The sequence below is a fragment of the Charadrius vociferus genome, unplaced genomic scaffold, assembly GCF_000708025.1.
Source record: "Charadrius vociferus isolate BGI_N301 unplaced genomic scaffold, ASM70802v2 scaffold54, whole genome shotgun sequence".
Lineage (NCBI taxonomy): Eukaryota > Metazoa > Chordata > Aves > Charadriiformes > Charadriidae > Charadrius > Charadrius vociferus.
The window spans coordinates 950347-950788 of record NW_009648350.1 but is presented as its reverse complement, the minus strand read 5'-3'; the positions used below and the strand labels follow the sequence as shown (position 1 = coordinate 950788).

Genomic DNA, 442 nt, shown 5'->3' with positions numbered 1-442 from the left:
CTCTCCCAGCCTGTCCTCCCAGCAGAGGGGCTCCAGCCCTCCCAGCATCTCCGGGGCCTCCTCTGGCCCCGCTCCAACAGCTCCGTGTCTTTCCTATGTTGGGGGCTCCAGAGCTGGAGGAAGTGCTCCAGGTGGAGTATTTAAGATTCTGAAGAACTAGCCCGGGGGTCAGTTTAAAATCCAGTGCTCATGCTGCTACAGCTGACCAGTCCTGACCAGTCCTGGTTAGAGCCACAGGGCCACATTATTTGAAATGTCATCCCCGGCTGTCCCAACACCTCTGCCCTGGGGCCTCCAGCCTTGCCGCCGCCTCCCCCGAGCGAAGAGCGGAGCCGGGCAGAGCTGCTGATGTGGAAACAGTCGGTGGCTCCATCACCAAATGGCTCCTATCGCTCAGCCTGAGCGTAACGAGCCGCTCTGCGTTTCCCCAGGGAGCGGGACG

General features: G+C 61.3%; 1 protein-coding gene across 1 annotated transcript in view; it reads left to right on the top strand.

Annotated features, from left to right (window-relative positions):
- Nucleotides 1–442, top strand: part of LOC104286569 (linker for activation of T-cells family member 2-like) — a 9601-nt gene that overhangs the window by 4529 nt on the left and 4630 nt on the right. The window lies entirely within an intron of this gene.